The 11,685-nt window shown below is 35.2% G+C and overlaps 1 protein-coding gene across 2 annotated transcripts in view; it reads left to right on the top strand.

The window, feature by feature from the left end:
* Positions 1-640: 640 nt before the first annotated feature.
* Positions 641-11,685, top strand: part of LOC124635912 (brain tumor protein) — a 448,880-nt gene continuing 437,835 nt past the window's right edge. For both annotated transcript variants that reach the window (XM_047171870.1, XM_047171868.1), the window contains exon 1: positions 641-1,044. The gene's annotated coding sequence lies outside the window, so the exon portion shown is untranslated. The remainder of the gene's footprint in view (positions 1,045-11,685) is intronic.

The raw sequence follows: 11,685 nt of genomic DNA, 5'->3' as shown, positions 1-11,685 counted from the left end.
AGGCTCGGAGGATGATGCATTCATCGCTAAAATGCTCTTATTTTTAATTTTTGTTTATAACATCTATACTTCTACAGTATTGTTTGTATGAACACTAAAGGCTTCCAAACTACAAAACTGATTTGAAAAATTATTTCACAACTCGGAAGATACACTGTCTCCGGATGACAGGCTATATTTTATTCAGCTACAGGAAGTACTTTCAACAATATCCATTCAAACAATATCTATTTCAAACAGTTAGCAACCAACTCATTCAATGTAACCCGATCTCATTGTAAGTCAAATCACAATCATAAATTGACCAGATACAAGTGAATTTGTAAGTGTACATCCCGAAATCTGTTGCCAACACCTGGATGCAAGGCATATGGCACGTTAGTGCGTCCAAAGTGAGGAGTGTCGTGTTTATAAAGCAGGTACTTATCGGGATGTATGTATAATAGGGAACAACAGTCGTAGACACTGATGACTAAGGCTACCACTAAAGTCCGCAACGACACGTTGCTAAGCGGGAAAATGGTCCACAAACACACTGAGTTAGAGAGAGACAACCCTAGTTTTCCAACTGCGCCCAAAGAGGCACAGTTCAAGCTAGTTTGTTTTTTCTCTGGCTACGTTCAGTTCAGTGTAGGCCGCGCCGCCGATGTATGCAGTGGTGTGACGCGCGCTCTTCATACTAAAAACTCGTTGCAATCATAAAAATATCAACATTATACCTGTGTTGTACGTTCAAAACAATCGATTTGTTCACCGAAACGTTAAAAAACACGCTTAATTTACTTCAGGAGGTTTTGTTTTTGGTTATTTTACGTTTTTTAATGGTTTTATTTTCGCCGGGTAAACGCCGGGTGTCCGAAATTCTGTGTGTATGTTAACGTGTACTTAGTTCTTCAGTGACAGTTGAGACTGAGAGGAAATCTCGTTGTTTTCGTGTTTTTTTTTGTTTATTTTGTTTGTTGTTTTGTTATATATCTTCTGGTTTACTCGCCTACCGGCGTTTGAGGTCGCCACGTGTGTTATCGATTTCCGCTTCGTCATAAGGTAAGTAATGCCATCAAAATATCGTTCAATCATATTTTTATAGGCACTACGTTGATAGGGCTCTCGTTAAGGTAAATATTACGCACTAATGCTTCAAAGGTTCCTTGTGTTGCAAATTCATGTTTATCCTCGATTCTATATATATGTGTTTGTTTTCCTACAATTGTAATCAGTTTTCGGTAACATATTTTACGGTGTTACGCTTGGATTGAAGTAGAGCGAGCCGTTTTCCTTTCAATTTGTTGACATGTACACGACTTTATGTGTATATAATCGTACATACTGTATCGCAAAGTACGTTTTAACTCGTGTAGCTGATAGAGGCCATATCATAAAATGTAGTACGCAATATGAGTTACCTCTAGGATTATCAACACAGCTGGCCTAATGACATACAAAAATATCCTACGTCCTTTCATACAACTCAAGCTGTAAACACACATATTTTCATCAAAATTGGTGAAGCAAAGGCTCTCCAAAACACCGATGAATACGATTCAAGGAAGCATGCTAAAAATGGAACCATGATAAGTTGTCATAATGTACCTATCAGCTGTTTATTTATATTTGGACATGGGCACAAATTACAGGATTATTCTCACCTAAAAGCTCTTCAAGTGTTATACAAATTCGGAATTAACTTATTACGCCATAATATTGTCTAATCGATCGATATGTTGGGTAACTTTGGACAAATTATAGTTATCAACAGTCATCTTTTAACAGATGTTCATAATGATAGATATAAGTATATACTGTATATAAATATGTATGTACATTTTATATTGTATGTATAGCATGTACTGAATAAGTTAGTGACGTAGTTTAACATTGTATTGATATCAAAATGGGAACAATAACAATAATAAAATTATATGTTGATGACTTTACCTTATGTGATGCAGTTTCAGAACTAGGGAATAACATAGAATTTTATGATTTTAATTATTTAAATAACTATTGAAAGAAAGAAAAGAAACAATTGATAGATTTACAGTTGAAAGTACAAAATCTATGGAATTAAGTGACACCTCAGTACCGTATAATGTCCGTAGTCTCCGGACTACCGGAGAACGTACGTACGCAGTTTTTTTAAAGCGTCTGAAAAAAGGTCAAAATCAGCTGAGGACATACGTAGTAGGTACAAAGTTTGTTCCACGTTTCTCAATACCTAAACTATGTGTAGTCCCGTCAATTACAATAAAAATATCGGTCAAATGGAAACAATTCTCACAGAACTGAATTTTGGCGGAAAGAGACCTTGAGTTTACAAGTATAAAAATGTAAAGTCTAAATTGATCCAGATATTTTAAATCTTTTGTTTTTTTATTTGAAGATCGGTAAGTATCGAAAGTGTTAAAAGTGTACCTAGAACGTTCTAGGAGTATCTAAATGATATTATGACATGATATTATAATATGCTTAAGTACCACCAAGATTTCCAAGTCAAAGCTTTGAGAATATCATCCAGTACACACGGGTATATAATTTTTAGGTCAGTATACTTATGCATTCAAGGAAAACCCATTTTATCCTTCAGTACATAGGCTTTAGTGTTTACATGGATTTTCTTATCATTTAGCGATAACGTCACTTCATATATTTCCTATGGTTTTGCCGACATTGTGGTATTATATACCTACCTTTAAGCTAGGATCAACAATTTCTAAGGACCTCAAGGCAATGGGGCTTCACTAATGAATGATAAATGTCACATTTTTTATATAATGTCACTCCTTTTTGATGGCGTAGGCAGAAAGTACTGTACAGTTACTTCGTGCCAAAATCATTTTGATTTCTATTACCCAGGATATAAGAATGAGATTTGAACAATTGGGAACTTTATGATATGAAAAAGTTGTGGGCTTTATTGTGTGTAAAATCTTCTAATTTGCCAGCTGGAAAAAGCGCTGGCTTATGATGAAATACTGTGAGAATTTTGAAAGGGTTCATTTTATATCAACTGGGCAAGTTGCTTAAAATGTAAACTCGGTACACTGGTACAGAGCAGGATCCAGCAGGAGCTACGAATGACAGCCGACCCCAACATAGTTTGGGAACAGGCTAGGTAAATGATGGTAGGCAAACTGCTAAAAGCTCTTAAAAATAATTGTAGTTGTGTATTGGAAATTTAGAGTTATGATTATACCAATCTGGATAATGTAACAGAAACAATCACTTTTTTCTCATGACTATGCCTAGATCGAATTTATATCTACACAGCCAATCAAAACGACATATATGATATTAGTCAAATCATAATTCCCAGTATTAACTCAATATTCTTTAAATAGCTCATAATACTATTATTAATCATATAAAAAGATTGTAACAGGAAACAATAGCTGATAAAAATTACTAATACTTCCGAACCACGATAAAAAACTAGACAGTCTGATAACAAACTTCAAAGTCAGATATGTAAATTATCTAAACAATGGTCTGATTGGAAACAGATTAACAAGCATTAATAAAGGTCAAAATGGCTTAAAATCCTTATCATTTTAGCATGACTAATCTGAGCACTGATTTATCTACGATTTATTTTTTACTAGCTTCCGCCCGCGGCTTCACCCGCGTAGAGTTCGGTTGTATCGCTTTCCAAGAGAATTCATCAAAAGTCAGGATAAAAACTATCCTATGTTCTTTTTCAATGTCAACTCTATATCTGTACCAAATTTTAAAAAATCAGTTCAGTGGTTTACACGTGAAAGCGTAACAGACAGACAGACAGAGTTACTTTCGCATTTATACTTGCATATGTCTTTCTTTATTATGAAACTGTAGAACCGATGGAGATAAAATGTGGTTTAAAGAAAGGTATAGTAATTTGTTACTTTTTGATTCCTGAGAACATTATCTCATCATCTGCCTAACTTTTTGTGAACTATGTTGAACGTGAGAGAAAGATAGAATAAATGAAACGTGAGAGAATAAATTATCAACATTTTTATATTCTTATTTTATGTTATATTTTTTATATTACGAAAATAATTAGTTAGGCGACACCAGGCATAAGTGTTATAATTAACACTACATATTTGTCCTATCATTTAATGCTGTGGATTACCGCAAAGTAATGCCTGATTCCATACTTTTATTTTTATTTTTTTTATTCAATATCTCAAAACAATATTTTCATCCAAACCTCTTGACTGACAATTCAGCTATCCCGTATCATATGATCGGCCATCGTCGGGTGAATGTCCCAATGACGTAAGGTACGCGCAACTGCACCGCGCTCGAGTTTCTTACACGTGCATCGAACATGCACATGATCGGGCACTGATATGCGAGCGAAAAAATGGACAAAAATTATTGTTGGATTAAGAACTCTACACACTATAGACTAAACTGTTGGCCGATAGTTGCCTCGGTGATTGGTTGACGGTATGTTTTGACGATAATCGTGAATACTATCAACTATTTTGTAAGTATATACATTTTACATACTGAGTATGTATATATAAATAGGAACTAAAATCAGTAACAAAATAAAATAGTATCATACTTTTCAGGTCCATTATCATCGATAACATAAACGTCAATTTTCTTAAAACAAATTTTTAGCATGATTTTTTAAATTCAGGTTTCAAAGTAAACTGTTGTTTAAAAAAAAACTGATGTTTCTGCTATTGATGAATTTGTTCCTTGGTCTAAAACCAGAAGGATATTTTATCATTGTAATATTCATACTACTTTTCATCTCCATATACGATTTTTGAGTGCGATCAAACTATCGGCCAACTAAAAGTTTTCAGTGTGCCAGCCAGCTCTACTAGAGGCTATTTCACTAATTATTTCAGTAATTGGTTCATTAAAATTTGTAATTTTTCTTTCAGTGTAGTGATAATTGTTTTTTTTTTTATTCACATGTAAATGCTTTTACAATGGAATGCCATTGTGTTAACAACGTTAAGAGCATAATAAAAAATAATTCCTCACTACAGTCTGAATTGATTTTTTATTGTTTATCAAGGGACTTTGGCCTATGTTTAACTATGAATAAACAAACTATATGTTTGGAATTAAGACCAGTCTAACCCAGGTGTATTGGGTTGCCCGGGTAACTGGGTTGAGGAGGTCAGATAGGCAGTCGCTCTTTGTAAAACACTGGTACCTACTCTGCTGCATTCGGTTAGACGATTCCAAAATAGTTGGGAAAACGTTCGGGAGATGATGGTGTTTGAAATCACTACATAGTATAAAACAAAGTCGCTTTTTCTGTCCCTATCTCCATTTGTACGTTTAAATCTTCAAAACTACGCAACATATTTTAATGCGGTTTTTTTCAATAGACAGAGTGATTAAAGAGGAAGGTTTATATGTATAATAACATACTTTAAATAGTGGGGAAATAATGTTACCCCGTTCGAAACCTGAGCGGGTCGCTAAGTGTAGGAGCAAAGAGGGCAGACTAAGAAAAAAAATATAGATTAGGAAGCACGAATTTTGATCCCTTTTAAAAACTAACCATGCAGCGTTCAGGACTCAAAAAAAATCCAATCACAAAATTTACTCATATCGCGTTCAAAACAATTAATTTCTTGTAGTGTTCAATTAATTCTGATAACGATGGTAACGTTCTAATAATTAAAATTTCGGTGTTTGTTACTCAACTGTGCCGAATGTGCGGTCAAAGTTGCCTTTCGCTTTCTACATCGCGTGAATTACTTTTGGTTTGCGTCGTTTTTTGTTTAGCAATATGTGAGAATGTTTTGTGATAGTTGCAAATAGTAATTGGTGTGAGTGTTATGAAATGTTTTTGTAGAATGTAGAGTACATTATTTGTTCGGTATTAGTTTGCTGGTTAATCTGCTTTTTGAGTTCGCTTAATATTTTTAGGATGCCGTAGTTTTCTTCACTTTTTGTTTATAATAATATAAAATTTATTTCAGGCAAAGCCCATAGTGTTAGTAACAAGTGTTAGTAGGTACATTTAGAAAATAACAAAATAAATAAAAATTAACATGATTTATGAGAACATAGCTTCAACTTTATCATAGCTTTAGAGAATGTGTGGAAAAATGTGGCCTGTAAAAATTGACTTGATTAAAAACTAAAATATTTCATTTCACAATCATACGAGATGCGTTTTAGCAAATAAACCTTTAGCATTCCTTCTCGGTGTTTTTGACCATAATGCTTATAAAAAGCTACATTATAAAACATGTTTTCCCCACATTGCTACCACTTTAATACCCTCTAGTACACAAACGCTATACCTAAAATAGTTCTCAGTCAAAGCAAGCCATGAAACTTAACTCTTCGCTTCCGCCCTTCACCAGCTGTTACATTCACAAACGAAGGAACTCAGCTTGGTTGACCGGGGAAGGTTATAGCAACCCATAATCGGGGAAACTGTTAGGTTGGCACAACCAAGCATTTTTTTATTAAGATGGTTAGGCAATTTTTGTTTAGGTTATAAGTAATCTGCAGTTTTATAAGGGTCAAGTTCACCGACGACAGATATTCTTCAAACAATTTTTCACTTTGGAAATGAAAATTCATAGTTAACATAATTCTACATAGGTCGCTTTTTAATGTCCTACTGCGGGGCTCAAGTCTCTTCTTATACAGAGAAGAAATAAGCGTTAATCGTCACGCTTGTTTCTAAGTGTTCGATTCTGGTGGATTGGCGATTACAGACTTGAGTCCACAAAAGGTGTCTTTTTAATTTTTCTTGGTAATTTTAGTCTACTATACTTACGTATACTCAGAAAAGTTTACATGCCTAAGCAAGAATCGAACCCACACTCTCGGACTTGAGAGGCTGTTGCTAAAGCAGAAACATTCAGTCTAGATTACCTAACACTATCTTAAAAACATGATATTTCACAAAACATTTTTTCTCTAAGAAATAATAATAGACAGTGAAGATAAAATAGTGTAAATAACACCGTGAGAAATTCTATTGTTGTTACATCCTTATGAATAGGTACATACCATTCACTTATTTATAAAGCATTTGAACTAAATATTACCTACTCGACCGTTGAGTAATAGAATGTAGAGTATTAATTTATCAGGTACTAGCCATTTTCCTACGGTTTCCCCCACATCCAGGGGGAACTTCTGCCCGTAACCGGATAGACCCTATGTTACTCGGGGATAGTGTAGCTTTTCAACAGTGTAAACAAAATTTTAAATACATAAAAATAAAAATAAAAATAAAAATAAAAATAAAAATAAAAATAAAAATAAAAATAAAAATAAAAATAAAAATAAAAATAAAAATAAAAATAAAAATAAAAATAAAAATAAAAATAAAAAAATGAATCATCCTCCGAGCCTTTTTCCCAATCATGTTGGGGTCGGCTTCCAGTCTAACCGGATTCAGCTGAGTACCAGTGCTTTACAAGAAGCGACTGCCTATCTGACCTCCTCAACCCAGTTACCCGGGCAACCCGATACCCCTTGGTTAGACTGGTGTCAGACTTACTGGCTTCTGACTACCCGTAACGACTGCCAAGGATGTTCAATGACAGCCGGGACCTACAGTTTAACGTGCCATCCGAAACACAGCCAATGGTGTCTAAGATATACTTAGAAAGTACATACAGACTTAGAAAAGTTGCATTGGTACTTGCCCGACCTGGGATCGAACCCGCGCCCTCATACTTGAGAGGTTGGTCCTTTACCCACTAGGCCACCACGACTTACTTTCGACTTTACGACGACTTTAAATACATAAAAATAAAAATAAAAAAATGAATGTAGTTACTTATTCCTCGCGGCTTCATTTCACACGCCCTGGGGAACTTCTAATCGCACTTGAATAAAAAGTTTCTCGGCCCGATTTTCAGGCTATTTAGACTATCTTTCTATCAAATTATAATTTTTAGATAACAAATAGTCTAGAAAAGCCCATCATAGGCTAGCTTCTGGAGGGTGGGTAGGTACTGTCGGGGTGAATCCTGGTCATACAAATTGTTTCTGTTGTTTTTAAGTGAAAATGAAATACATATATATATTCACTTTTGCAGCGGCAATATCAGTAAAGAGAAACAAAGTTATACCTACAAAATGTATGTGGGTATAACTACAATAGATATCATTTTGCCGAAGATATTTGCATAAAACAATAATAGTATTATATTATTTTGTATTCTGTAACCTAGCCTAGACTACATGAGTCACTGTATAATTTGTGCTACCTAATAATTTAAATGTCAACGCTGATTTCATAGAAAATTATAGCCTTAAACATAGTTGAATGTAGGTTCCAACTGAAACCGATATGGCTAATTTTAGTGAGTGAATTTAGAAACAGTTATTTTAGGTTTATCATCTTTCTTTACTTTCTTTTGTAATTTTGTGAAAATGTTCCATCCTCATTCTCATAAGTGGCCTACTTGATCTCACAATTTTTTTTCATTCAATTTCACAATTTTTATTTCAATTAACATATATTACGGTTTATACGGTATATATAAAGTGATAGAGTTTATTACAATTCCCCTTATCTCTATTCATTATTTGGGGTCGGCGCGGCATGTGTTCTTTTTCAATACTTTTCTATTTGACGATTTTACAAGCAACACTCCTAGGTAGTAGTTATTATTATTTGTACAAACAAAATCAAGGCTGGCTTTTTGGACTTTCATTTAAAGATTAAATGAACTGGTTTTCCATCTAATAAGACCAAATTAAGAATTTTCTGTGACCCAACATATGTAGTTGGGAAATGGCTCGGGAGATGATGATTTATAACCGTCGTGTTATTTAGCAAGATACTAGATCTCTTTGTTACACTACAAGTACATAGCACAAATAATAAAATTAAATACAAATTAGCGTTGGCTAACACACATAGGCTAGGCAGGTCATTCGTACAACTTCGGAGGTAATCGTGCATTTCCGTGCCGGTTTCACAGCCTTGCGCTAAATGCACCCTTTTGTTTATTTTTTTATTGGTACTTACTGATATATTTTGCTTTACGTGAAACTCTGTAAATTGACTTAATGATAGATGTCCTAAATCTGAAAAGAAGAAAGGCGTTCTCGTGTCAGTCGAAAGACGTCCACTCTTGGATAAAGGCCTCCCCAAATGTTCGCACTTTGCTTGATCTTCAGCAATCCGCATCCACTATTTCCTGACGAAAGAAAGGTATAGTACTGAATTATTATAAGTGAATCTCATTACAACAGAAACAAAAAATACAAACCTATCGTAACTATAACTTTTCAATATATATTATTTGTTTATTTCGTTTAGTGTATGTATGATATGATGTATCTTTCTAGCCCAGTACACGTCTTTTTTTAAGCTGTTTCTATCAGATTTAATTTTACTTTATCAATTTAAAAATACTGCTCTTTACGCTAAGGGCTTTAATCCAGGAATGCTTTAGATTTTAGGCTACTTTGCACCGTACTACGCGTATTCAAAGCTACAACATTGAACAAACGTTCGGCAGCTAAACCCAGGTGTGGTCAGTTCATGCGGTGACCACGCGTAAACAAAGCATTTCGTTCTGTGCCGATAAGCCTACGTTATCTTTGAACAACCAGTATAAATGTGTTGTGTGTTGTGAAATAAGTAGGTATACTTTGTGGCTATACGGTTTTCTATTTTGAATTCTAGCTGTTTACTACGGTTTCGGTCATGTGTACCTATATGGAATTATATTTTCTTTCTCTTGCCCTGTTCCCATCAAAATTGATACTTAGCACACACTTTGTTACATGCATGTCGTCCTTCATTGCATACCCATACCATGACAACCTCTCATATATTTTTACAAATTAAAAAAATATTTAGTCATCCCTCCTAATATTATCTCCAACCATTTTAAGTATCCAACTGCAGAAAACACACCTTGTCTTGTACAGAGAAGGAATTAACGTAATCAGCGTAATTGCTTGATCAAGGTTGATTGCAGATTTACGAGTTTTCATGTCCAGGTTTCTTGAACATGTAATCAAATCCGCGCACATAAGACGCAACTGTTTTGACCACTAGGCCACTCCTCGTAATATACTGTATACTATCTATAGTACCTAAAGATGAATAAGTACTTATACATAATACGATCCTTTACAATACAATACAAAATTAATGGTAGTTTTCAATAATTGCATCGCACAAAGTTGATGCATCACCCGCATCTTCTAGGGTACACCTATTTGTATCTGTCACAGTAATACATTACTTATAAGCTGATAGATAATTTATCTTACGGAATAGCGGATAATGCGATAAAAGGACGCTTTTGTTGGGTCCAAAATTACAATGAGAAAGACGGCAGTTATATCTGAGTCGGTTACAGAATGTTGATCTAAAGCTAGGTATATTTCGTATCATCATCTGCCTAGCCTATTCAAAACTTTTCAAAATTAGTTGCAGCTGAGTACTAGTGTTTTACAAGAAGCGATTACCTACCTGACCTGAATCCTGGGCAACTTGATACCCTTGGTAAGACTGGTTGTCAGACTATCTGGCTTCTGACTACACGTAACGACTGCCAATGATATGCAAACAGTTGGGACCCGCCAATTTGACGCACCTTCCGAAACACATACGAACTTGTCACAATAAGTTGGTCACCCGTATACTTAAGGGATTGATCGATTCGTGGGGCTGTTACGTTGCCACGAGCTCCTCTTTCCGTTTATATTATGTCAAGTGGTCAGACTTTCTTACCTTTAGGCATCTTACCTATCCAGCGGGGCCCAGCATGGCCAAGGCCTGCCGGGGCTGCGGGATTGTTCGAAAGAGTTACCGCGGACGGTACATATAAGGCCTACGACGGAACACGACGGTTTTTAGTCAGTAAGAGTCTGACAGTCCCTCTCCGCTGCTAACCCACGGCGGGAGGGGATCATTTGATGATTTTTGACGTCGTTAAAAAAAAAGTACTTATCTTATCTACCTATTAGTTAAATGTTTATCTCAACTAATTACTGTTTCTAAACACACAACAATTTAAATACTTAAATTGCCAATATAAAGTACACAAGGTTTAGTTTATGGTTTAACGCAGCCTCTGCGGTGAATGCCTAGAATTTAAACCTAGGATTCATACATTGAGTTTTGCAGTCTATTCGAAGATGAAGTTTATTGAAACAATTTAAACTGTACACACGGGTCCCGACAGACCTAATCAAAATGTCATATTTGTGACGGCGAAATATAATTTGAGGTTTTGTGTTTTGGATTATTTCCTTTATTTTGGATTGAATTTATTTTGAGGACGTCGTGGCTTACGGTGGATTTACTGTGTGGATTTACGGTGTTGATTTACTTACTAGAGACAGCGTGGCTTTACTTATATGGTGTTCATGTCACAATTCTATATCTAGTAAGTCAATAGCAGAGATAGATTACTGAAACTCTCAGTAATTAACAGCCGCATCGATAGTTCGATCAAGAGGTTAAGCTACTGCAGGTGACCACCCTGTCAGGAACAATTCCTCATTGTTTCGAAGAGCAAGTTAAATTGGTAGATCCCAGCTGTCATTTGAACGCCTTTGGCAGTCGTTAGGTGAAGCCAAAAAACCGGCAGTGACATCTAGACTTAAAAAGGGGTGTGTAACTGGGTTGAAGAGAATAAGCAGTCGTATTTCCAATAAAAACAGAATAATAGTATAATCATCGGCACGAATCTTGAGCGCTGACCTTCACCTGCGCAGAAGTAA

The sequence above is a fragment of the Helicoverpa zea genome, chromosome 13 (genome assembly GCF_022581195.2).
Source record: "Helicoverpa zea isolate HzStark_Cry1AcR chromosome 13, ilHelZeax1.1, whole genome shotgun sequence".
NCBI lineage: Eukaryota > Metazoa > Arthropoda > Insecta > Lepidoptera > Noctuidae > Helicoverpa > Helicoverpa zea.
The sequence above is the reverse complement of the archived record's forward strand: the minus strand, read 5'-3'. Positions and strand labels throughout refer to the sequence as shown.